This window comes from Anas acuta, chromosome 3 (assembly GCF_963932015.1).
Source record: "Anas acuta chromosome 3, bAnaAcu1.1, whole genome shotgun sequence".
NCBI lineage: Eukaryota > Metazoa > Chordata > Aves > Anseriformes > Anatidae > Anas > Anas acuta.
The window spans coordinates 6365324-6392522 of NC_088981.1; the positions used below are offsets into that span (position 1 = coordinate 6365324).

Sequence of the window (27199 nt, forward strand, 5' to 3'; positions counted from 1 at the left end):
GAAGAGAGGCTCAGCCCGTCGACTGATCCCAGGAGTCAGGAGGTCCTAAGGATGCTGTATGTCCTCGGGATGGTATCTCCCCTGATGATGGTATCTTCCCTAACATCCCCTCTCTCTTGGGCCAATTTATATTATTTTCTATCTTTTAGGTGGAGCTTGAGTGGCTCTAGTCAAGCATATCTTAGTTATGATTGGTGTAAAGTTTTCCCGTCTCCGTTTAAAGTAATAGGCTCCGAGAAATTCAGGGCGCATGCTCAGTGAGGGGTGGTCGCACCTTGGAGGCGGGTAGCTTTTGGGATGGAGGTGTGTTTTGGTATTATAATGATATTATAATGAGCAAAAAGAACACTAGGGTACAGCATTTGTCAAAACATGACAGGTCTTTGGCTTAGGGTGGCAAAAAGTGCAGCTTTGTGCACAAGAACAATTGAGGCCCCACCTGATCACAGAGCCTAGCCGTGGTGTCTCCACTCCACTCCACGCTCCGTGGTGTTCCTTAGAGCTAGCACACCAAGTTTCCCCAGCGCGATAGCATCTAAGGTTGGGAGCCTAGGGAACGCTCAGATAATGCAGTTATGCCCTACCCTGAAAGCCTCTTCAAAGCTGTACCTTTTCCCTAAAAACGTGAATGTTAGTTTTATTTTCCTAGTTACTTCAGGCATTTACACCACATAATCCACCCCGTGACTATAGTCACTCAAGCTTCACGACAGTTGAAATATGTCGGGGATATCACATACATTCTCGGTTTGAGGTTTATCGAGTGTATGTACATTGTGTAGGGATGCTAAACGTTTCATCATAAACCAGAGTTTAACATACAAACTAATTGTCAGTATAAAACACAATACAGTGAGTATTAGCAGAACAATAACAGGGTGAAGCATCTTGTTGAAGATTCCCTTGGCAGCTGGCGACCATCCAAACAAAGTGTCCCACCAACGGTGTCTCTCATCTCTCTTCACTCTTTCCATACAGTAATCAGAGTCTTTTGTCCATTTTCTCGGACTTGAGTCATCAGCTGCTTCAGGTCCTCATGTACCAGCAATTTCTTCACCAAGGTGAGGTTCATTCCAATAGGAGTAGGCAGCAGTTCATGAAGCAGAATATAATTAGATGCAATAAGTTGATAAGAAGTGACAGGAGCTGAGTATTTAAAATCACATCCTAGAATTCTGGTAAAATTGCAAACACAAACATTAGAGTGATTACTGGTATCTACCACTGTATCATCTACGACTATAGAATCACAATGAGTTCTCATACAAACACAACCTTTCCCAATATATATAAGTACAGTTTCAAGGGTTTCATTAGGATGTATCTCGAAGTGGCAAATATTTTGCTCAGTGTCAAGACAAATGTCTTGAGATTCCAGCGTGTTACTTTCACAGATGAAACCTTTTTGTTCACGCACAATGCATGCATTTACATCAATTGTTTGCCACTTTCCTCCCTTTTGATGGGCCCATACTTTGTGTTCTTTAGGATAAAGTATAGTTCCATTATGATTGAGTCCTAATGCAATGATTGGGTATACATTGTATACGGTGGCATTACTTATAGTAAGTATAAAGGCAACAACTTTATCATTTTAATGGGTAAAGTTGACTAATTGCCACCAAGCTTGAAATTCTTTTTCAAATTCTGAAGCATTATCCCAAATCAGTTTTCGAATTTCAGTGGGCAAAGTTCCTCCTTCTCCCTCTCTAATAATAGCTGCTGCTACAGATTGTATCCATAACTGCGCTTGGATACAGCTCAAGGCAAGGGAGGTATTGCCTTGGGCTTTTCCAAGGGCATTTACAATTAATTGATGATCATTTTCCTCAATTTGTTCCCAATGGGGTAAAATATCTGATAGAAGCCATTGATTTGCTCCTAAAGCCAATAAGGATGATTTCATTGGTTGTTCCAATTTCCTTAGGTCATCTGTAGTAGCAGTTACTCTACTCATTAAAACCTCAGCATCAATGCTATTTAATATACCTAATCCTGTCCCTAATAACCCAGTTGCATCCCGTGGCACGCGCTGAGATTGTTTTAGAGAACGTCCATGTAACCATGCTAACCAGCCGGTGTAGGCAGTTCTCAGAAAGGTGGTACATTTCGAGTTAATTTCAGAGATATTAATGTGCAGCGCTAGCTCTACCCTTTTTAGGGACCAACTAGGGTTAAAGAGACTTTGTTGTTGTCCCACATTTTTAATTATGTAAGGACCTGTTTTGAAGATGGAGGGAGTTAGACCAATGGGGGGCTGAGTTGGTTCATTTTCAAATATCTGCGGAGGCAGAGGCTTCTTATCCTTTGTAGTCGATGATGTTTCTGTAGCCCCAAAGACAGTACACAATTATAGGTTTGGTGAAAGTAAAATTGTACCAGCAACCAATTTGTATTGTTTGTCCAGACATGGCTTAAAGTTCAGCCATTCTTAGAGAATCATTCCAACTCCATTCATCTTTTGAAAATATTTTGTTTCCATGTAGAACTAAAGTAGAGAGATTTAGGTCCTTTCTGTTTTGAGATGTTCCAGTGACTGTGCTATACTGTGACAATACATGGTTAAATGCCATGGTGAAACACCTCAGCTCCATGCACAGCCACAGTAGCTAAGTTTCCTTTAAGGTCTGTAATTGCATCAAGGTCAGGGTAAAGCATAGCATCATTAATCCAAACTGTTGATTCGTCATCTTCCAGCTGTCCATATACAGTTCGCTCAGGATTCCTGTGAACACAAAAGAAAATAAAATATGCTCGGTTGTATTCAACCGGCAGGGTTAGAAAGAGGGTGAAATAGCAATCTTTGATTTCCCATGCATAGAAATATTTGGGAGTAGTTAGCACTATTGCTACTGTTAGAAACACAGAGGGCTTTCACTATCTCTGCCATGTTTGGAACTGTGGCAGTCAAAGGTGTAGTGTTAGCATTCAACTGTCTGTATTCCACTGTAAAATGCCATTGCCTGGTTGGTTTCTTTACTGGCCACACTGGTGAATTGTAAGGTGAATGGGTCCTTTTAATAATGTCTCTTTTTTCCAATTCTTTTACCACCCCGTCAATCCCCATAAGTGCTGCTGCTGACAACAGATATTGCTGATCATTAATGATTTTAGCAGGGGATAGGGGTACGGATGTTTGTAACAGGCTCAGTCTCATGGTGCCTGAATCCCTTTGATGTGTCGCGAAACTCCACACAGTTCCATCAGGGAGTTTCCACATACGACCATGCAGTATGTCAAATCCTAAAATATTAGTATATGCAGCACCAACTAATACTTCTACCCTGGTTAATTTTTGTTCCTCTGGCAACCAGAGTGAAATTTTGCAGTGGGGCATTGTTTTTCCACACCATTGATTCCCGTGAATTTAACCCTGTGTTGACCAGGTGTTATGCTCAGGGTTTGTTCTGTCTCATGTGTAATTACTGACATTTGGGTCCTGGTATCAATAAGAAAATTTACCAATATTTTGAGGGGTTCAACAGGAATGGCAATGATAGGGTCAATATGTTCATTAGAGAGCCATTGAATTGCTAATACCCGCTGAGCAGGGTGGCTCATTGCCCTCCCCGGGGATAAGAGTTTTTTTGCCGACACCACAACTCACCTCGTTCCCTATTAGGTTTCAATCTCTCTTTGAATTTGGGATATCTGGGATTTTTAGTGTGGATTTGGCGGACTCGCCGAGAGTGGTCTTGGGATTTAATACTGGATGAATTAATCCAGCCCATTCGGTGTCCGTACTTATCTATGTCTTGTACCAATTCACTCCAGGTGGGAATAGGGGAGTTAGGATTTTGCCTACAACCACTATCATCATCCCTACAAGCAGCTAGTATATGATCTTGGGTGTTTGCTACAAACATCTTAAGACAATCAGGGAGTCCATGGATGAGTGGGGTTAACCGAATTGGATCAATAGGAGCTAACATAGGGGATTTCCTTAATTCATCTCTTTCATATATCGCCTGAATGCAGGCTGCTTTCTGTACTGCTACAGCCAGGTTAGCTCCTGGTGTGGTGGTTAAAAATACTCCAGGTCTCCAAAAGCCTCCTACCTCTTCCTCACTCAACATCATTCGATCTCCTCCTTTAAGAGAAACTCGACACACATACTCAACTTCTGATTCCCCTGACCGCCTTGAAAACTTCTCCTGTATTTTAACCAACTCTGCTGGTGGCAATGGAATCGTTCGCACAGTAGTGCGGATTTCATCATTATCATCAACAGCAGTCTCAGTCTTAACCAAAGGTCTCAAGGAAATGGATTGGGGTTCAGAATCAGAAATCTCTTCAACACCATCATCACTGTCAGACCAGAAATCACTGTCCCAGCTTTCAGGTTCTGCACTATGCAGCACTCCACGAATCTGCTTGACCGGAGCGCAAGGCTGTACTTTATTTAACAGATGACTAACCCTCTCCAGCATTTGTTTAAGATGATTATTCTCATGCACAAGTTTATCATTTTCAGTCACAAGTTTGTCATTCTCAATGGAAAGTTTATTATTTTCATCCAAAAGTTTATCCACTCTGATTCCTAATGTTTTTCCCGTCTCCCTTTCAGAGGCCAATGATGACTTCAACACATCAATCTCTGATTTCAAAGCTGTATGTTCCGCATCAGAGATCAGTTTGGGAGCAGGAGTTTCCTTAGCTTTTTGCCGAGCACAAGACAAACAAGCTCCTAACACAGCACAAATCGCACTTTTACCCTTTCTTAGACCAATCCTTCGTGAAGCCTGACACTGCTCAATGCGCTCCACCACCTTTTCCTCATCTTTCCAAAACTTTTGGGCCCATTCCTTCCCCGCCTGGGAAGGGGCACATTTATATTTTTGCAGTAGTTTATCCATAGCAATCCTGCCGACTACGCCAATTTTACTGTCGCGTTAAAGGGGTGTAGCTGATTAACCGTCACGGGCCCGTTTGGATTCAGAGTACTGAACCAGTCGGACATTCACCAAAACTGGGGGTCCGTTCGGACATTCACCAAAAACGTAATAACCGCCTGGGGGTCCACTCAGACATTCACCAAAAACGTATTAACCACCTGGGGGTCCGTTCAGACATTCACCAACAATGCATTAACCGTCTGGGGGTCTGGTTAGATTCAGAACACTGAATTATCACGGATAATCACCCTCACCCAAGTCGCATTAATGAAAGCTATCACAATGCAATCAAGTATGGTTTATTACAGCAACAGATAATCAGGTTCTTTTGGATTGCCGGCGATAGTGACTGTCTGCAAAAGCAAGCTAATATGCATGAAATACACAGGCGTTATAGGTGTTATAGATGTGACAGGTGTTATAGGTGTTGCAGATGTTATAGGTGTTATAGGTGTTACAGATGTTATAGATGGTATAGATGTTACAGGTGTTACAGGTGTTATAGGTGTTATAGGTGTTATAGGTGTTATAAGTGTTATGGGTGCACAGCCTAGAAATAAACGCGTTGAAAGGATCAAAGACTCTATATAGAGATTTATAAGCAAATATTCAGATCTCACCCAAAGGCGTCCCAATGGGGGGGGAAGAGAGGCTCAGCCCGTCGACTGATCCCAGGAGTCAGGAGGTCCTAAGGATGCTGTATGTCCTCGGGATGGTATCTCCCCTGATGATGGTATCTTCCCTAACATCCCCTCTCTCTTGGGCCAATTTATATTATTTTCTATCTTTTAGGTGGAGCTTGAGTGGCTCTAGTCAAGCATATCTTAGTTATGATTGGTGTAAAGTTTTCCCGTCTCCGTTTAAAGTAATAGGCTCCGAGAAATTCAGGGCGCATGCTCAGTGAGGGGTGGTCGCACCTTGGAGGCGGGTAGCTTTTGGGATGGAGGTGTGTTTTGGTATTATAATGATATTATAATGAGCAAAAAGAACACTAGGGTACAGCATTTGTCAAAACATGACAGGTCTTTGGCTTAGGGTGGCAAAAAGTGCAGCTTTGTGCACAAGAACAATTGAGGCCCCACCTGATCACAGAGCCTAGCCGTGGTGTCTCCACTCCACTCCACGCTCCGTGGTGTTCCTTAGAGCTAGCACACCAAGTTTCCCCAGCGCGATAGCATCTAAGGTTGGGAGCCTAGGGAACGCTCAGATAATGCAGTTATGCCCTACCCTGAAAGCCTCTTCAAAGCTGTACCTTTTCCCTAAAAACGTGAATGTTAGTTTTATTTTCCTAGTTACTTCAGGCATTTACACCACACACAGTACATGTAATGGCTGGTCCCTATAATTGAAAATTAAGTGCATATCCATTGGTTTACCCACAGTAGTACAAAATAAATAGTCTAGCACAACATCGTTTGGTCTTTGTGAATTTAATATCCCAGAAATCATTTAAAGTGTTTCTGGTTTTACCTACTTCGTGTTTCTCCTGAGATTCTGTGCTAATGCAGGGGCAATTTAGTGAAATCCGGAGAAGTATTCGCTGCATGCTAAAGTGCAATCTTTTTTGTTTCCCAGGTGAACAGTTTCAGTTTTAGACCGGTTCTTTTTCTATACAGCTCCTCAGATTTACTTTCCCTGAGAATTTTTATTCATCTTTTGAAGAGCCATTAAGATGCTGTAAGCAAGAGGGAAAGCATTCAGGAAGACCAAAGATAAGAACTTCTCAAGAACATTTAAAGCACAGAAAGTAAACATGGATTTCCTTGGTCTCCACTCCAAGACTAATAAATACAGTGTTGCTGTGAATGGTTAACCTTTGCTGATTGTATGTGCTTTCTATAAGGCCTGCATTTAAGAATTCTACTGCATGGAGGTAAAAATAAAGGGGTCCCTGCACCTCACCCAGCTAGCACTGGGGTTTGCTAAGTACAAGGAACTTGCAGCAGATACAGCATCTTCTCACCTTGCTGCTTTAGCTTTGACAGATCTGGAGTTGGAAAAGCAGGATGCTTATTACCAGTAAATAAAATGAGACAAGGCTGAGAGCTGCTGGTTAGAAAAACCAGAAGAACATGGAGACCATAAACTGGTTCAATTTGCTGATTTCAAGTGATACTAGCTTTCTGCTCCATAAACCAGTGTTGAATGCAATATATCTGATAATTTTTTTTTTCTCTGTCTTTCTTTCTGAATCCAGTACAGTTAATATTATTTCATTCAACTCAATTTCACTTCTCTGCATGTTTAATTATGTTCTTATTTCTATCCCAGAGCTACTTGACACATGGTGCCAGGAAAACAAAACACAACCAAAAAACCCAGCCCAAGTAAGTCTTCTCGCTAAAGCAGCAGACAATGAGGAGTCAACATGAATAAATACACACATTTAAGCAATTACAGCTGAGTACGGGGTATGTCCTAATACTTAGTGAAGAGGCTATATTTAATCATAAATGGACATACTTAAGACATTAATAAATGAGAATGAGCTTTTTCATTAGGTGAATGGCAAATCCAGACAAAGAATCTTGGTTTAATATCACCTGGTACCAGAAGAACCTCCCCTTAAAGACCACTTGCCTACAAGCCCATTGATGAAACCAAGCCTCCTGCATCTTGGCCACTTTGAGAAATTCACCGAGGCTGTTGAAGAGCTGTGCTCACCAGCCGAGGAATTCTTACGCAGAGGGAAACAGCCACTAGTTACATCCTGGGCAAAGGGCTGAAAAACTTGGAGTACTGATTTGGCCTGATTTTCAGGCAACAAAATATTATCAATAAATTGTTCCCTAAACAATCTTTAGGGAAGAAGAAAAATGCTGGAAGAAGAGCCAAGACAGCCTAATTGTTTCCTTGGCTCTGCTCACACTTTGTACGCCTCACTGAGAGCAGCCTTAACAAGCATCCACTTAGTTAATGGTGGCTCAGTGTCTTTAATTACCTACTCCCACCGATGCTCAGCTCAGTACAAGCAGGGGCAAACAACAAAGGCACAAGCTAAGAGCTGGCTACGTACTGAAACAAGGACTTGGAATTGCCCCTCCAGAAAGATGACCAAGAACTAACCGAGGACAAAGTCTGAATTCAGTTTCTCTGTCAACACTGTAGGCATCCAGATCCTAGCGAATGTTAGCCATAAAGCACAAGACACTAATTTAATGTAAATATGTCCTTTTCTTTGCTGGGATGCAGCAGGAGCTATTTCTGGTTACAAAAAACAGCTATCAGTGAAAATAACCCGCATCCCAAAGCAATGATGAAACATGGAATTTATTCCATTGCACGGACCTGTTGATTAAGACCATCATTCATATCACTGAAAAATGAACTGCCATGGAGACAAACTACCCTGGAGCTTGCTCTTTCGTTCTGTAGTAATCATTCCACACAACGCAATTATCTTGAAAAGTTGCTGATGACAAGGCTAAAATACAAAAATAGTCAAGAGCATCTCCACGAGCAGTTTATTGATGTGCTTGCTAAGTTTTCATGTACACATAGGCTGGGAGAGGTCTTTGTCTGCTTGTCTACATTAACAATTGCGGTGCATAAGAAAATACGGGCTTGATTGTGTTAATTGCGGCTCTTTCATCTTTCAGCTTCAAGCTGCATTATGACTGACCTTGCTTAAATGTGTCATAAAGAGATCCAGAAACAGAGAGAGATAGGATTGTGGCACCTATCTACTACCTTACGAGATGTTCCAAGAGATCCCTGCCCCGGGGCACCAAGGAAGAAGATAATCATATGGTCTGCACTGGACACTTGGATAGGAGCCATGGTGGAAGGCCACTCACTGTGCTGAAAATCCCAGGTTCCTACCCCTGGCCTCCTCGCTAGGTCGCAGCATCTTTCATTCCCTTCCAGCTCACCTTGCTCAGCACCCTAACGTGGGAGCAGATCTCAGTACAAAGACGGTGCCTTTATTCTCAACATGTCGGGCACGGCGGGGTCAGGCAGCGCAGGGTCCGTGGGCTTGGTGGGCTCGGTGGTGTGGCGCTTCCTGGCTGAGTATGGCAGCAGCATGCCAAGTTGCCTCAAGGTGCTGGACACCTACCTGCTCTACGTGCTCCTCACCGGTGCGCTGCAGTTCGGCTACTGCCTCGGCATCAGCACCTTCACCTTCAACCCCTTCCTCAGCGGCTTCATCTCCACCGTCGGCAGCTTCATCCTCATCAGTCAGTGCAGCCCCCGCGGTTTCCCCTGGCAGCCAGGGCGTCCCCTTGGCAGTGCTGGTTTGTGGGGACAGGACAAGGGGCAATGGCCACAAAGTGGAGCACGGGAAGTTTTGCACCAATACGTGGAAGAACTTCTTCATGGTGAGGGTGACGGAGTGCTGGAACAGGCTGCCCAGGGAGGCTGTAGAGTCTCTGCAGATATTCAAGCCCCGTCTGGACACCTACTTGTGCAACCTGCTCTAGGAAACCTGCTTTGGCAGGGGAGTTGGACCCGATGATCTCTTGAGGTCCCTTCCAACCCAGATATTTCTGTGATTCTTCCACAGCCTGGCTCAGTCAGGGCACGTCATCGCAGGAGTGTGAGACAGGTAGGACGTCAGTGCCTGAAAGCCCTCCCTTTTAAAAAGAGTTGGGTTAACTCTAGTAATCTGGAAAGAAGAGAGACACGGGGACATATTTTAGCATGTTTGCCTGGCTCCTGCAAACAGCATGCCTTCACCTGAAATTCAGGGATTCGGGTTCAGGCCAAGCCCCTCTGAAGGTGCCAAACCCTGCTCGGGAGCTGGCCCAGAAAACTCAGCACTCAGGAAAACAGCAGTGGCAGAGCACAACTCACCCACACCGGAGCACACAGGATTTTCCAGGTGAGGTGACTTGAGTCGAGGCTGGAATAGACGGCAAATGCGCAGGGCTCTGGTGCCCTCTGGAGGAGAAGGGTGTCCCCAGGCTGGAGCAAGGCCAGCAGAGGGCTGCAGACACTGCCCTGCTACACTGCAGGAGCCCAGAGAGGTGAGGGATACTACAAGGGAGATACTAAGGAAGAGGATTTAAGGTACAGCCAAGCCCCTGCAAACGCCATCGCCACCAACCCCTGAGCTAGCTCTGCCAGACTGGTCTCCAAAAACGACACTTTGGCGCTGCTCCGTAACTTGCCCAGAGAGGAGGAGAGACAGGAAATGAAATCAGGTAAAGCATTGATCATTGCAGGTGAAAAGCCCACCTAACACACACACACACACTTGGCTGTTGCTATTGAAGAGGAATTTTGTCTGGAAGACTCACCCGCCATGGCTTATTAGAAGCAGAGTGCTTGTTGTACCTGCTCTCTTCACTGCAGGCAGCTTCCTTTGTTCCTGCCCAAACAAGCCTCTGTGGCAGAAGCCACTAAATATCCACTATACACTGGCACACGTAACTAGAAGATGTGTCAACAGGCAAGGCAATTTAATTTCAGTCGTACCATTTTTAACCCCCCAGCACCTGACCTTCAAGAAAGAGCTTGGCTCTAGTGAATGCAGAAGCACATCTGTCATCGTGCTAGGGAGAAAAGTGGGAGGCCCAGAACTAGAGCACACCCCTTTTAAAGTTAGCTGTTTGCATTTTTTGCTCTGCATTTTATAAGCGTCTGAGTAAAGAAGATTTTCAGGGGTTCCTAAATGTGGTTTCTGCTCCAGCTTATGTCAATGTGGTGTCTGAGCACTCAAGTAAAGCCCATGTGTTTAAGCTGGAAAATCTGCATTAAATATAAAGTTGAACTGGGAAAGGAATTTGGGAGTTGGGCTCTTTTGCAGTTTGAAGAAATTTATTTAAAGGTGTATTTATCCAAAGAGATAGCGTGGCCATCACCCAGCAGTTCAAAGGGACAAAGAGACATGATGCTACTGGCTTCTTCCAGCGTAGGAAGAACGCAGCAAACGGCCGGACCCAAATGATTATCCCAGGGTTGCCTCCATTAATTCTGTACTTTTTCCTGGTAAGCCTATCCATTTCAGTCCACTCGAAACTGACGGTCAATGACAGAACCTCAGGGAACAGCTGAGGCTGGAAAGGACCTGCTCAGATTATCTGGTCCAACTCTTCTGCTCAAGTGGGCTTGACCAAGCTGTCCAGACTGTGTCCAGAGGGGTTCTGAATGGCTTCCCAGAGGGAGAATTTCTGGGAGCCACAGCACTGCCAGCTGTAGCAGTCTCATTGCAAATCTCCTCATAACTGGACCTGCTCTGAGCAGGAGCCTGGACTAGATGCTCACCTGAGGTTCCTTCCAATCCAAAGTATTTTACAAATCCACGACAGCCAGGATCATAATTATGATGTCTTCTGTTGTAGACAAGCTTCCACAGCAGCACGGACTCACTTAAATCCTGGCTCACTGGCCCGTGAGTCAGCCTAGGGCTGAAGTTCAGAGAAAGGGAAAATGCAGATCTACAAGTCACTGGGCAGCTGCAGGGGATGCTCCAAAAAATGCTGGGCATTCATGTTAGGGCACAGCTCAGGGCTGGGAGGGTAAGCCCAGAGCTACAGCCTGCTTGGGGGAATGCCAGGAATCAACAATTCCTGCAAGCAGCACTGCCTCAGAAATAGCTTACCTCTTAATGGGTTGGGGATCCAAGTTGGAGAAGCATTTAAGGGAAAGCAGCAACGTGCGTGGTGATCTCCAGAAGATCTACCATAAAACATTACTACAAGTTCCCAGTGGCTGGGAAACCCTCTGGCAAAATTTGAGAAAAGACACAAGTTTTCTATTTCTGCCAACCTATTATCTGACTTAATGAACACAGGACTTTGTTTGTAACGTAAGGACCCCAAACTGACTGATAATCCTTGTGAAGGTTTCAAAGATTTCTGTGGTATACATTAAAAAAAAAAAAAAAAAAAAAAGGAATGATGTGCATTTAACTCAAATGAATATTCTAACTGAAAAGGTCAGTGCTTACGAGTAAACAAATTAATGAATTAATGCCATCTGTGGAATATGTTTGACCTTGCCATGTATGTGCCCACAGCGTGTTTTTCAGACAGACACTGAGGGCCATGCGTCTTTAAGTGACTCTTAGAGGAGCCATGCGCGTGTCACCAACGAACCGTATCCATACATCATAGCTTGCTACTGTGTCACTCCTTATTAATTGCCTCCTTCATTTTCTCCTCTGCTCCCACTCAGCTCAATTAGTGGGCTACAAGTGAGCACTATCGAACAGTGAGCGAGGAGCCTCAAGTAAAGAAATGAAATTTGCCTTTAGGAAAAAAAAATAATAGAATGGGAAGAGGAGCAAAGCATCTAACAAGGTATGTGGATCAATAGGTCAGCTATTTCTCGAGCTGCAGTGGAACACCTGGGATGTTCAAATCTGCCCAAGCTGACAGATTTTGTCTTTGGATTCACGTCTGGAACAGCAAAGTGTGCCAAACAGCAAAGGACATCCATATACCTCTGTTAGCAAGCCGCTTGGACCTTTTTGGGGAGTCAGAAAAGACTGAGCTGCCAGAGAAGAAGCAAAGGAATTGGTTTTTTACCCTCAACTATTGCCACTGGTACCAAAATGGAAAAGAAAATGCACTAGGAGCTCACTATATTTATTTCCCTTTAGAAAGGGTGAGGTAAAAAGCATGTCAGAGCACTGCGAGATATAAATACTTGTGAACAGGCTCGTTTCTTAGCGTACAATTTCTCTGGACTAACCAAACTGGGATCAAAACTGTATTTCAAATTTTCTAGCCGTAAAAGAGTTCCAGAAAGAAACAACAAGTTTATTCTCCCCCTCCCCCCCCCTTCCATTCTTTCCCCTCTTTTTGAGTCTCTTATTTTCATTAACAATATGAAAAAAGAGTGAAAGAAGGAAAAGCAAACAAGAAGGGAACAAAGCAAAAAATTGCTATTCCTGCATTTGGGAACTAAACAGTGCTTTGTGGCTTTAAGCGGACAACAGAAATCTGAATTTTTGAAGTCAATTTTTTCCATTCATTGGGGAATAAAAGTCAATTCCCTATCCAGTGAAAATGAATTTCCCAATCAGGTGTGGTATTTCCCGATAGGTCAGGTGTGATATTTTGCAGTAAGGATTTCAATCAAACAGGAGGAAAGAGAAGCAGCTTCAATAAGAGTTACATCCTGATGGCTCCCCAAAGCTACTGGATCTCCTGGACAGAGCTGCTGACCACCAAAGCATCCCTGAGTGCTCTCACTGCTCGGCAGCTCTCAGTTCTCTGCAACCTTCCCATGTGCAGCCCAAACCAGGAAAATGAAACTGTACCTGAACTTCCTCAGCAAAATGAGCCCCCAACACAGGAATGACACTGTAAGACCAATACAGGATTTAACATAGTGGAAGTGTTTACTTTCTGCTCAGTATTCCCTTTTCAGAGAGGGGTGAAAACAGGCCAAGCACAGCACTGAGCCCAGCTCAACCAGCACACTGTACAAGCAGAACAAACCTGGCCTGTAGCAATGGTGCTGAGTTACAAGGGCAAGCAGGCCTTGACTCGTGCTTTCCAGCTCCGTTTTCTCCTGGGCACCGTACTGCAGGCAGCAAAAGCACAACCAAAGTAAGACTGATATTGTACAAGCTCACTTTAGGATAGAATAAATCTTGTAGTTAAAATATAATGAGAACAAACTATATGACATCTTGTTATCTGTCGACCTTCTGTTATGTTGAAGCATCTTGTTAATTGAAACATTCCGTTATCTGTCAACCTTCAGTTATGCTGAAACTTGAGCTAACTCGAGCCAACTCGGCATTCCTGTGGCTTGGAGAACAACTGATTCAGCCAACTTGGTATTCTTTAGCAAAAGGTGAAAAGTACATCATGAGGAAGACCTACAGTCTTCCTCCCAAAGACCACTGCCCATGTCCTGAAGACCCCTGCCACAATTCTTGGGAGGCTTTGCACAAGGACTGATAAGCTAATTAGCATACGAAGCACGAGTAGGTGGGTTTAGGTAATGAATATGTATAGGCATTAATTGAATATTCATCATTTCGCTGTATAAATATGAGACAGTTTGTTACTTCGAGCATGCACGTTAGGTGGAAGGATCCCCCATGCATCCAGCACTGACAATAAAGGATACTTCGTCACTTAGAAATTTCGGCTTTGATCTTTGAATCAAGACCGCACCAGCCTCAAGCCTTGGGCCCAGCCGTGGACTTGCAGCTGCTTGATGGCACTGCAAAGAACGCGGATTTTAAGAGAAGCACCGCTGTTCGTTGCTTGGTTAGCAGCACCATGAATGCTGTGGTGGTATCGACGGGAAACCAGAGCTTCAGGATCTGTTCAGAAAAGCATTAAGCTAAGTCTCGCTCATTATACAGAGGCTAACTGCACTCTTAGGGTTTTTAAAATGCTAGAGCTCCCTACAGCAGGCATTTTGAACTGCACAGTCAAATCAAGCTGTTATAAATGAAGTCTCAACTCAATCTGAATTTAGTAATATTTATACTTATAAAAGGTATAAAAGCTACAAAAGGTATAAAAGGCAAGTAAACAGCACTGGGTGTGCAGGGAGTCTACGCTCCACCAACACGCACACACAAACATCAAACATTCTAAACATACAGAACATTGCTTTAAATACTAAACCCGAGTATGCCTATACATGCATACAATCAGGAAAGGTAACAAACAATCCTTTAAGTTCCATGACTTAACAGTCTCCATTTTCCATTCCTTTTGAACAAAATGTCTCGCTTTAAGTTGTCAAGCAACTCGGTCTTCGGGCCTTAGGTATTCCGTTCTTCCCGGATCAAAGAAAAGCATATCCATCTCCTTTCCTTTTCAAGGCCAATAGGCCTGGGTCAAAAGGCACGTCCAGGTCAACGGGGGGGGGGGGGGGGGGGGGGGGGGGGGTAACAGCAAAAGCCTTCAATGGCTGTAGCAGCAGAGGGGCCCATGACATAGCAGTCGGATCAGTAAAGGAGCCCGCAGCTCCCTCACTGTCTGGCAAACCAAACATTTCTGACTGTGGGCCCACAGGGCTCTTTAAGACCTCAGAGACTGCTTGCCAGGTGCCGAGCAATCCCACTGCAACCTTGCCCTTTTTAGTTGCAGAGTCCCACACCTTGACCTCAGTTTGGTCCCATATTTCAGGCGCATAAACTGTCCGATTGTTAAGAAGGAGAATAAGCTGTAAGGTTACCAGGACAGTCTTTGTTCCTAAGTACGTATGATTCCCCATAATGCACAACTGCTTACCAGCGAAAGGCTTTACATATGGTTTACATATGTATAGGCATACTCAGGTTTACAGGATCACAGGATCACAGACTTGTAGGGGTTGGAAGGGACCTCAAAAGATCATCAAGTCCAACGCCCCTGCCAAAGCAGTTTAGTATGTAAAAGCAATGTTCTATGTATTTAAAATGTTTGATGCTCGTGTGTGCTTGTTGGTGGAGCATGGACTCCCTGCACACCCAGTGCTGTTTACTTGCCTTTTATACCTTTTATAGTTTTATACCTTTTATACTTTTTATATAAGTATAAATATTACTAAATTTAGATCGAGTTGAGACTTCATTCATAACAGTTTATATCCTTAAGAAACAGCAAGAGCAGGTCCCCGTTCTCCCACAAGAACAGCTCCTAGACACCCACACAAGAACGAGGGGAAAACAGTCACCCCTGGGAGCCCTTTTGCAAAGCCAGCCCTGCTTTTAATGCTTTTCCCCAGCCTGAGACGAGGCCCCGGGCGGATAAATCAGGCGGCCATCCCCGGGCAGCCCGCAGCCCGGCCGGCCACGAGGTGGTGCCCTTGGACCGCCGGGAGACGCACTTTTAAAAAAAATTCTTTTTTTTTTTTTTTTTTTTTTTAAAAAAAAAATAAATAAAATGCCAGGTGCTCTCACTCTTCTTTTTCAAGGCTTCAATACTGAAGGGAAGCATCGAGGCTCTTTTAGCAGTCAGTAAATCTAGCAGACATCATATTCCCCCCCCTTTTTCTTTTTTTTTTTTTTTCCCCCCCCACAGCACGAGGACTGTAGGCTCGTTGTGGCCAAGCCTGTAGAAGAGCTGAGGCTCAGGATGCCTCCTGGAAGCCTCCTGCGGTGCCCCCATGTTGCCTGTGCCCCCCCAGCCGAGGCAAGGAACTGTCTGCACCACCAGGCACGTTCATCAGCTGTCCGGCCTTCTGGCAAGGAGGGTTGGAAGACTTTTAAAAATCTCTCTTTGGAGAAAGCAGCCAGCAGGTCTGATTCTCTAGATCTACCGTAATTCGGCACTGAGCCGAATTTTAAATAGAACCCCAGAAAACATAAACGGAGCCCCTTCCTCCCATCAAAAAGTGCTCCCAACAGAAGCCTTTGGGTACACCTGAAATCCCCAGGGGAGCCTTTACGCAGCCCCACATGCACTCGGACTCTGTGTCTTCGCTCTTTCAGAACAACCACAAACATAACCATAACAGGTACACTGAGCTGAACTCCAAGTGGGACCTCGGAAAACACGTTAAGTCCTTGCATTAAAGCCCACTTGTGTGCCGATACCTGCACCCCAGCATGCCACTCCTACCTCCAGCTCTTGCAGTAATGCTGGCATCATGGGATCAGCTCCCAAGGGGAGCATTCAGCAGACTGCTGCCAACACTTGGATTTCCAGATGCAGGACCAGGCAGAAAAACATTTTCAAGGCATTGAACACCTAATAACGATGACAGAAGCCAGCAGGTACTCAGCACTTCTGAAAACCTGGGTTACTAATTACTGTGCCAAAAGCCTACCAGCAGATGTCCACCCACTGAGCAGTCACACTGCTGCTGTCCTGTGCATTTCCACAGCACCAACCTATGCCTGTGCTCAGCTAAAGCACCATGCTCACACCAAGTGGTTACTGAGGCCCATCCTCAGCTACAAAAGTATTTGCACATTGACTTCAGAGAGTCTGGGTGTTTTTTTTTTCCCCTGCTTTTGGTTTGTCAATTATTCAATGGGAGCAAGAGTTGCAGAAAGCACTTGCTTTCGCTCCTTCCTATCTCCCTGTGTGAAGTCTCTCTTGGTCTGCTGCCTGCTTCATGTTTATAGCTTCATATTAACAGCTATGAACCTTCAGTTTTGGCCAGTAACAGGGCTGCAAACACTGATGGTTTCCAAAAGCTCAGTATTTTAAATTACCTTGTGTACAGCCTATTTCTTCTACTGCCAAGAAACCAGCAGGATGCTTGGCAGCACTGTACTCCTTAGAAAGAGCATGGCGGGGAGTGAATTATTAACACTCAAAAGGTACCTGTTATATGGGCAGGCACATACACAGTAACAAGCAATATCTGGGCAAATGCAAAGTATGAGAGCAGCTGCTCAAAGGCATGCCCATGTAAAGAGGGTCTCCAGGTGCAACAGGTTGGGCTCATACTCATCGTGTCCTCCTGCAGGAGGAGGAGACCTGCACGTCTGAAATAACACTTCCCCAGTGACATATGGGGCTGCTTTAAGCCTTGTGTCTATCAGTGCTACTGGTAACACGTGGCATAGCTCTGACACCCAGCTAATCTTGTGCATTGCTCACTGCTGTGCAGAAGCAAACCGTATGTGGTAGACAGAGTTTTACACAGAGCCTAACACACGCTGGGTTTGCTGTTCCTGTCCAAGGTGTGGAACAAAACTTGCCATCAGCAGCAGCACTGGCAAACAAAAACATCCCTTAATGATGCATTTCGCTGTGTGCTCAGGGCCAGCACAGCCTTATTCATGTTTCATGATGACTCCACTCACGCTGTCGGAGCAGATTTGTGCTCTTTGTTTTAATGTTTCCGGACATCAGTCCCACTGTTGGCACAACAACTTGCAGAATTAATTCTCCAGTTGTGTGGCTGGCTGGCACCAGCAAAGGTCATAACTCTTCACTTAGCAGATGTTACTTTACATTAGTCAGTTGTCAGATATCAGAATTATTTTTGTTTCCTGACAGCACTGTTCCTATTAGTTTATGTGGCCTCTGCAAAGAGGTCTGTCCCCATTTATATTCATGTCTGCATGAAGCACTTGTAAGCGAAGATTTGCATTTAGTTTACTTCTAGCTGAACCCAATTTTCACAATGTTCATTAGTGCAGTAACTACAGCACTGTCTTGAGCCACTCAGACACCTTACAAATGGTGCTCACTACATAAAGTGCGACTGCAGTGTCATTTATTTCTTCGCTTAAGCACAGGAAAAAAAATTCCTTTGACTTAGCCTTCCAAATGCCTTTGTTTTTAATACTACTCCAGGGTCAGTAATTGTGTGCCTCATAGGGGAAGCCACCTTCTTCCCCTGCTCAGGTGCCACCTTTATTTTGTGGGTTTGCCTGCTGCTTTTGCCAGGACAGCAGCCACATGCAGACCATGCTCCACTGCCCCAGGAAAAAGAAATGCATCTCCATCAGAAAATTTTCAGCTTCTCTAAGAAAAGTTTGGGAGTGTTTGTCACATTACTTTCTGTACCTCTTTCTCATTGCCACAAACAAACTACTTCATTTGAGTCTTCATATTGGCATAAAAGCACAGCTCAGAAAACAGTGAAGCTGAACTGCAGTGTTAAAAAGAAAACTAGGAAGTTATTGTTACACCAAGAGCTTGGTCTTGAAATCAGCTCTGGAAGGTGGTGAGAGAAGAGAGCAGTGGGTTTGTGCTTATTAGATTCTCTCTCTTATCCAAACTGTATTACCCATAAATAAGCTTAGATCTGCTTCTTTTTACTTTCCTTGAATTTTGCCATTGCATGAGAACCTCATAACAGAGCTGCAGTAATATGATTAACCCGTAGTTAATTACTATGGCATTTCAACCCTACTCTGTGTGTGCTCAACCCGCTATGGTCAACCACAGACCTCTGATGCTCAGGAATCAGACTCCTGCCAGACACACTGCAGAAGAACATCAGCGTTGCATGTCTGGATGTGGTAAGGTAGTCCATAATTATGGACAGTAATCAAGAAAAACCACAGCAGACTTGGCATTAGGGAATAATTCAGCACCCAAGAGCCCAATGAAAAAAATAACTTATCCTCAGCATGCTGCGCTGCTTCTTTTGCCATCTTTGTCCTTCATTTCCATGGTTGTTATCAGGATTTGAGTTTTAGTTTTGTAAATGCCCATTATTAACTCATTTCTCCAAGCACTGCAGATTAGTACTTTCAGATCCCCAGACTTTGAATCTCCAGCTTTAGTCTCTGGAATACCGAGCATATGTTTTTTGCTTTTTTTTTTTTTTTTGAGGGGCAGGGATATCTCTCCCCCCCCCCCAAAAAAAAAAAAAAAGAAGAGTATGTTTGGTTTCAGTATATTATATGATGCACATTGATCTATCAAAGTGAATGAATGACTTAACTTCACCTTAACTCTCTGTTAGGATCAGGGTCTCTCTGTTACAGATGGGAAGAATAAGGCAGGGTAGAGAAATCTGCTACAACATACACATGCCCTTAAAAAAAAAAAAAAGCCAAACACCCACACACAGCACAATAAAAACCGACCTCACCACTCTCTGCTTTTTATACACCATAATCACAAAAGGACCTCTGGAAACTGCACAGACTGTCCAATTTCCCTTAATTAAAGTTAGGGCACATTCTTTCAATGAAATGAGACTAATTAGGGTTTATCAGCCAACTATCACTAAAACTCTGTGCTGCTGTAGCTGAGCTGCCTGCCACACACCACATGGGGGTAACAATGTGGTTCCCCAGTTAACTGGATATTAACGCAGTGTGCATTGCCGTGGGATTCTAGATGTTACCAGAAGGTAACAGCTCACAATTCACTAGCAGCCAATCTGTGCAATTTTCTTTGATGCACCTTATTAAACGCCTACAAGGCAGTCAAATGAGTTATCAGAAAGAGGAGATTTCCCCCCACCAGGTTCAAGTCCCGTGCTTCATGAGGTTTTACTGCTATGACAGATGAGTTACTACCAGGCAGAAAGGAAAACTTTGTTCTGAAATGCACTAACCCTGAGCAGGGAGGGAGGAAAAAAAAATAAAAAACAGCTCAGTACCCAGAGCAAAGCCCTTTGACAAACACTAAAGAAAAGAGACTTACACCATTGGCTTGGCTGAGGTCCATCCAGCAGAGGTGGTGAAGCACCAGCCCAACAGCTCTGAGAAGGTTCTAGATGCCCAGAGGTGACCTCAGTTAGAGCCAGCAGGTGTGGCTGAGCCCCAGGTGAGGCTGTTCAGGGTAATGTGGCTGTCAGTGCCCTCAGGGTCCTGGCTTGCTGCTGCAGTTGCAGGCCCAGGACATCTGTAAGAAAGCAAGCAGAGGCATGGACTGATGGCAGAAACTCGGTGGCAAAGGGCTGTGAGCTGAGCCTGGTGTTAGGGAGAAACAAACTGTGCTCCAGTGGCAAAAAGGTTGGTGTTTTGGGGGGCTTTGCCTTAAAGCTTGGCCTAGGAGGCAGGTCTGTTACTTTTATTTGTATCTGGCCAGATAACTCAGAAGTGCCTCTCCAGAGCTCCAGCTGGCATCAGTAATTGCTTGGGCTCAGGAAACCTTTGGACTAGTATAAGACCTCTGCATAAAAGTGGCAGCCCCTTGCACACGTACAAAGTGCTCTGAATGTTGGAAAGCAAAACTGCTTTTATGTTATTAAAATTCATCAACACTCATCACCCAATCTTCACAAACTTCACTTACCTCAACAAAAAAAAAAATCTCCACACCAAAGGTCAACATATCATCACACTGCCAAAAAGGTGAAAAATTTACAAAATAAATTGTACAAAACAGGATTCCTATCTAGCTTACACAAGACAGAAACTCTTACAGGATGTCTCCATCGAGCTTCCCATCTGGGCAATGCTGAGCCTTAGGTATTACCTCAGCCTGACTTACCTCAGTGACTGTGGCACCTTGCTTCTGAAGGAGATAAGTCATTTTGGTGGGGAAGTCACTCCACAGTGAGGTGGCTGTGTTGACCTAGCACACTGCCCTTTCACATAAACCTGTCTTTAAGCATCCCTTGCTCTGAGGGATGAGGAGAGGGAAGGGAAAACTCACCCGGAGTTAATGCCATATATCATATAAAGAGGTGAAGGAGAGACAACTGACGGACAGCCAATATGCTTTAGCTGAAAAAGGAGAATGTCAACAGCACAGAAGTAGTATTTTGTCTCTGGCAATCCCTTGATTAAAGTAACCTTTTCTTTTATCTACCTGACTCGAGTAGCTTGTTCTGAGTGCCCCTGTGTTTGACCCCACTCTGTGGGGATTGCCCCATTCCTGACACACTGAAAATCACACATGCTGTTTGTGAGCTCTCCTAGAGCACCGCGTGCCTAAATGCTTGAGCAGTGACGCACGCTGTGCACACCATGACAGGCACTGAGCTTTAGACAGGGACTAGCCCTGGCCTGCAGGCAGAATAACCCAAGCTGCCTTTTTGCATGGCAACTTCCCATAACTGTTTTAGGAGAACAAATGTAAAAGGAAGAGATGGGCATCAGGGCCGCCTCCTGCCCAGGCTCCTGGCTGGAATGGGCAGGGGGTAAGCAGTGCCCAGCAGGGTTTGTTTCAAGCATGCATGCCATTAGTACTACAAAAAAATACTTTAATGTGATAGATTAAATATCTCTCTATATATCTTTGGCTTTGCGAAGAGTTTACATTAACAAAAAGAGCAAATAAGCCATCTTCTGCTACACATTTGTACAATGCACTGATGCAGAACCTAATCCAAACCAAATCCTGCAAAACCTCCGACTCCATCTGTTTCCTTCCATCCTCTCCTCTGGGCTTGGCTCCAGTATGGTTTTGATCTGTTTGCTCAGCCCCCTTTCCCTCTCACCTGCCACAGCAGGAGCAGTAGGGCAGGCCTAACCCCATGTATTTCCATGGGGGCACTGCTGATGCTCAGCTCGGCCCTGGACTGTCTCAGATGGATGGTTTGTCTCCAACACTATCTGGTTCATGGCAAGCCTGATTTATCAGCCAACCAGACTTCATGGTGTCTATAGAGCCTATTTTTGGAGAGAAGGCTGCTAGCTTGGACAAAATATTAAAGTATCTTTACAGATTTTTTTTTTCAGCTACTCCTTCCTTTCCGTCTCTCCTCACTCCTTGTCCATTATGACGTCCCACTCCAAGAATCCAGCATTAGGCTCCGAGTAACATCAACAGCAAAAACTGCAATATAGAGACTATCCATTATATACATCCTTTATATATCCATATCCATCATCCGTGGCTCCTCTTTGGAACCTTACTCACTCCCATCAATTCTGGTGTGAGTGATTAAGGACTGCACCATCAGTCTCCACTGCTTCATAGATACTGAAATATTATTTGGAAATTAAAATGCCTTTTTTTTTTTTTTTGGTGACATAGAGAAACAGGAATACTTCCCATTGCAAACAGTCCTCTAAGTCTTCAGCATCACCCTGGGAGAACTTCAGTTATGTCTCGATCTTTAAGCTACACCGAGAAGTGGGAATCTTGTGGCTGATAATAGCTGAACCATTATTTTAAAGATAAAAATGTTTAATGTACAATAACGAGTCATGTGATGAATATCCAAATAAACAACATTTTCTTCAGTTTTACATTCCCAGAAGCATAGAAATTAATGGTCACTCTAGCTCAGGAATCAGTCAATTACAGTGCCATACTCTGTAAGAGTAGATTTTATTCCAAAAAAAAGAAAACTAAGCTTAAAAATGCTCAGAGACACTTAGTGGTTTCTGATCACTATGAATTCAATGTACCTTCACTCCATTAGAGCTACATAAAAGAGATGCAGAGCTTACGCTTGTATTTAACTCTAAGTATAGACGAGCTATCTTGCCATTTCAGAAATGAAGGACGGGAAAAACCAAGAAGGCAGGTATAAAGATTTTTTTTCATGGGAGTGTGGGGGGATTAAAAATAAATAAAGACTAATGAAATCATCACAGTTAGGAAGCTTCTGAAATGGCATGCGTCACCTGGCTCCTCTCAAACATGGAGTACTTCGTGCCGTTGCAGCAATCAAAAATGCAAATAGCTTTTGCAACCAAATCAATAGTGGAGGAATGTTTTGGTGGACAAACATTTCTTGGACAGCAGCTTCTGCTGATAAAGAGCAGAGCTGCCCACAGGGAAAATAGCAGGCAGGAGCAGGAAGCAGCCCTGGTGAGCCATCCTGCACCCACCCGGTTCATTGTATCTGCAGCTGCAAACACAGGCACCCACTATGGTGGGGCTTCATTCTTGTGTCACTGCCTCCCAGAGGCAATGGCTGAAAACAAGCCGCACACTGGAGCATGTGATAAATAATTTTGCTAGTTAATAGTGAGGAACAATGCCTGCTAAATGCTTTGTAAATATGAAACAGCAAATAACATGCTCATATAGAGGTAACAGCAGGTGAATTCATCCTTGATATTACATCCAAACCACTTTCTCTCATGGCATATATGACGGGAGATATATAGCTATGTGCTTAAGTGTGCTGTCAAGGATGTAAATCCATCCTGAAAATGATGGGATATTCCAACCATAAAAGTAAGGCAGAGCAATGAGGTGAGACCCGAGGAGAAGTCATTGACATTTCTTTTTTTATCCTTCTTACTAACAGGCAGGGAGCTACGTTTTGTTAAAAGAGATACATGTAGTGTAACACCAACTAAGAGAGCTGTCTTGCAGAATGACAGGAGGCTGATGAGGGCTGTGTGCAGCTGAGGTCTGCCTAGGTTGCTCCTACCTCCTGCCCCAGGAGCCCCAGCTGACCAGGAGTGGGACTGAACCCCAAAGCTCTCGTCTCATTAAACCATGCCCATGATAACACTATATTCAATCTCCAAGAAGCGTGCCATTTCTTGATTTACATTAGCAAGTGTTTTGAATACAGGATAAAAGTCATACAGATGAAAAATAGTCTTGTTTGTTTCAAATACAGGTAACAGATAATCAAGGGAGTTTTTAGTGGCAGAGAAATGAGTTACAAAGAAAGGATCGTTTGTAAAAAAAGCTGGTACCTGAGATGCCAGAGGTGAGGATTTTGTTTTCAGCCTGTTGAGTGACTGCAGAAGTGCCAGTTACGGTGATGGCCTGACAACATCATATTTGTGTTACTGAAGCTTGCCAGAGATTCAGCACAGCAGAGCTTTGCCCAGCAGCTTTCAATACTCTGTTTTACCTATTCATAAGCAGGAGTTAACAATGAAAGTTTTGCAAAATATTTTGAGAGATTAGGAGGAAGGCTTTGTTCATCTTTTATTAAAGCCTAATGAAAAGCAACCTTGTAATTTTAATAGGTAGGATCAAGCCCTGATCAATTCATTATTTGTAACAACACACAAGACAAGATTAGAACTGGGTAACTATAGAAACATTTAAAAATTAAGTTTGAATATGTGGGGAAATCCCAAAAGAATCATAGGTTTAAGAAACAAGATTCTAGTAGTCCAAATCTGTGTTGTTATGCTAAAAAAAACAGTTTCCCAAGTACATATTATGAGAATATTCATTTTGCTTCTAGCCCAGCACTAAGGATACTATTTTCCTAATAAATAGATGTTGGAGGTCCAAGGTACATTTATAACTACAACCAAAAGCATGTATTTTCTGAAAAGGAAAACCAAACGTGTTATTTACCTACAAATACTGCAGCACATAGATCAATTCAGAACAGCAGCAGACCTCTCCACTACCACACAAACCAGGTTGTCTTATCCAGGACTGTCCCACCCCTGTACTGGGATTTTACCTGTGATAAAGAGCTTCCAACTGCTGGGCCAACTGAATGCCTCTCTGCCAGCCAAATGTTAATTACCATCATCTGAGTCTCATTTGCTCCTCCTTTTCCTTTCCATGCTGAGTAGCTGTCTGCTATTTTGCTGTTTGAGTGGTGTTAATTGAACTGACTTCCTAGTAAGGTTGCTGTCATTTGGTCATTGCCACCACACTGCGGCTGCTGGGTTCAACTATGTGTTTCCTGAGGCTGAGCCACCTTTGCAGTACCCTACCTTAAGCATTGCTGATTCCAGCTGATCCAAAACAGGCAGTATCACATACTTCAGGGGTTGTTTCCTCCAACCTGCAACCCAGGAGGAGTACTGACAGGTAGAGAGATGAATTGCTGCTGACTGAGCCTCTTTCACGGGGGTATGATGTGATCTAGGAAGTGATCACCGCAGACTGTGTGCTAATAATTCATCAGAAGAGTAGGATCAGTGTCTTTTCAATTAACAGAAACACTGACTGCTGCTAGCCTGGGCTGGTCATAACAGAGCATATCATGAACTGTTGGACGTTGCTGGTAGAATAAAATCCTTCAGACAGAAAGGAAAAAAACAGAGACTGTGGGCTGGGCTCTCATCTTGCATGGCCACGTATTCTGAACATGCTGCTCTGCTTACATCTCTGTGTCCCTTGGTTGTTATTTTTCTGCCTCCAAAGTTTTTCTACATTCTCAGTGAAAGCAGTATGAATCATTTTCAATCAACAGAATATCTTCCTGAGAACTAGAATTTTGAGGAAAAAAGTTAGTCAAAGTTCTTTTTTGGTTCCAATGTTGTATGAACTAACTGAGTGGTAACAAAAGTTATAGAAATAAGGTTCCAACACCAACATAGGCTTTCTGAAGTATCTTAAATAGTCTACGCTGTTTTACAATGCTCTTTTTACAATGAGCACATTTCCTAAACAACAAAGCTGAGTAGTAGAAAGCTGTATCGTATGTATCAGCATGCAACAGACCGTGGTTGAAATCTTCAGTACAGACCCTGGCTGGAGCAGAGGAAGTCAGCGGAAATTTTGGCACTGATTTTAACAGATCTGGGTTGTCAACTTGAACATTTCCACTTCATGGCTTCTGAGATGCTTTTTGTAGGGAGCAGAACAACTTTAAAAGCTGTGGGGATAAGCTAAGCTCCTGTTTGTACCTGCCTGGCCTTTAGCTTCTGAGTTCAGTCAGCAAAAGCTGTGTGCACTTCTGAAAATCAGAGCTGCCACAGCCCAGCTCCTTCCCACTGACGTAGTACTGCCATCCAGGGCAATACTCCCATCCCAGGCTGGCTGAACGCTTGAACTTTTCAAGTACACCCTAGTTAGAGGAAAACAAAAACTTCTATTTCAGAATTGGAACTCCCTGACAAGGCTGAGACAAGCAACAGTATCCTGTTGCCCTGGGCTGAGTGTTGCTTCCCTGCAGCACAGCAGACTGGAGCAATTACCAATAACAATGGAAGAAGCAGGAGAAAACCAGCAAAGTGAAGCCAAAGGCTACAGTGAAGCGAGTCAGGAGGGAAAATCCACTAACAGATGATTAACGGACTTGCGCAAAATGAAATTTATTCTTATGCTCTTTTTCTTTTACAGCAGGAAATTGATAGCTCACTGCTTGCACGCACAGCAGCTCCTGGCAGAATTGCTAAGGACTGGGATAAGAACTATGAGCAGAATTAGCAGTTACTGTGCACAACCCCTTCATCACATATGGGGTGAAAGTATTCCCCACCAGCATTTCTTTGCAGTAGGAATCGGAGAGAGAGAAAGGGCTTCCAATTAACTTTCTCCATTTCCTTCCCCACATCCCCATGTGTTTGCTCCATTTCCCAATCCTCGTGTCTTTGCTGGCATGAGAAAATCAGCAGATGCTGCCCAAGCTGTGAAGATCCCTGAATCCCCTCTGTGCATCACATTCATGAACATCTCACACATCTAAACCTTCACGTCATCTGCGCTGCAGAGAACTGCCCTGAGCTAACCCTGTTGCGCAAAGCAGTAAACCCAGTGATTTTCAGCAGCGGCAGACAGGGGTCAGGATAAATTTGCAGACAAATAAAAGCATACTGTTATGAAATATATCACTGTTACTTACAAAAATTTCCAGGAGCAGAATCTACTGGGACGGTGCTGAGATCTGGAGATCTCTCCAGCCTGCCTTGACAGATGTGCAAAGGACATACAGCTGCTTCCTAGCAGGAGCTGACAAACCCCGAATTCCAGTCCAGTCCTTTTCTGCAGAAAAGCACAAATATAAACAAAGGAAAGGCTTTGACAAAAAAAAAAAGAAAAAAAAAAAAAAAGAAGGAACAGTGCAATTTGCAACATGCACTTAAAAGAATTACAGGAATAGTGTTTTTCAAGACTTCCATTTTCCAAAAATCGTGTAGGACCAAGAATCCCAATATCTTTCAGTGAGACTTAGTGTAAAGGTTCAAAAATGCTTTTATATTAGATAACAAAATGATTTAAGCACCTGGGAATAGGGAGGGTTTATGACATTACAGAACTGTAAGGGGATTTATGGACTTAACAGTATCAATAGACATCAGTATTTTTTTAAAACTTTCCTTAACATAAATATCCTACCTACACTGAAAAACAAACAAGCAAAAAAAAAAAAAACAAAACAAAACAAAAAAAACTTTACTGGAACAATCACACTAATTTTGCTTGCTT

At 43.8% G+C, this 27199-nt stretch overlaps 2 long non-coding RNA genes across 3 annotated transcripts in view; both read right to left on the minus strand.

Annotated features, from left to right (window-relative positions):
- LOC137853257 (uncharacterized) overlaps nt 1–24516 on the minus strand; it is a 29707-nt gene extending 5191 nt beyond the window's left edge. Inside the window, exons 1-3 of one of the 2 annotated variants that reach the window (XR_011094359.1) lie at nt 24389–24500; nt 23770–23930; nt 19859–20059 (exon numbers count right to left, since the gene is read on the minus strand). This is a non-coding gene — a long non-coding RNA (uncharacterized lncRNA). Of the gene's footprint in view, nt 1–19858; nt 20060–23769; nt 23931–24388 lie in introns of both variants that reach the window. The other variant, XR_011094358.1, reaches the window with a different exon arrangement.
- LOC137853256 (uncharacterized) lies at nt 4906–6099 on the minus strand. Its single transcript, XR_011094357.1, has 2 exons — nt 5054–6099; nt 4906–5011 (listed from the first exon to the last, which is right to left on the minus strand). It is a non-coding gene; the product is annotated as an uncharacterized lncRNA (long non-coding RNA).
- Nucleotides 24517–27199: the final 2683 nt, after the last annotated feature.